This window comes from Euphorbia lathyris, chromosome 2, assembly GCF_963576675.1.
Source record: "Euphorbia lathyris chromosome 2, ddEupLath1.1, whole genome shotgun sequence".
Classification (NCBI taxonomy): Eukaryota; Viridiplantae; Streptophyta; class Magnoliopsida; order Malpighiales; family Euphorbiaceae; genus Euphorbia; species Euphorbia lathyris.
This window is the reverse complement of record NC_088911.1, coordinates 17227-17500: the sequence shown is the minus strand read 5'-3', so window position 1 is coordinate 17500 and position 274 is coordinate 17227.

Below are 274 nucleotides of genomic sequence, written 5' to 3'. Positions count from 1 at the left end.
TAGGGTTTAGGGTTTAGGGTTTAGGGTTTAGGGTTTAGGGTTTAGGGTTTAGGGTTTAGGGTTTAGGGTTTAGGGTTTAGGGTTTAGGGTTTAGGGTTTAGGGTTTAGGGTTTAGGGTTTAGGGTTTAGGGTTTAGGGTTTAGGGTTTAGGGTTTAGGGTTTAGGGTTTAGGGTTTAGGGTTTAGGGTTTAGGGTTTAGGGTTTAGGGTTTAGGGTTTAGGGTTTAGGGTTTAGGGTTTAGGGTTTAGGGTTTAGGGTTTAGGGTTTAGGGTTT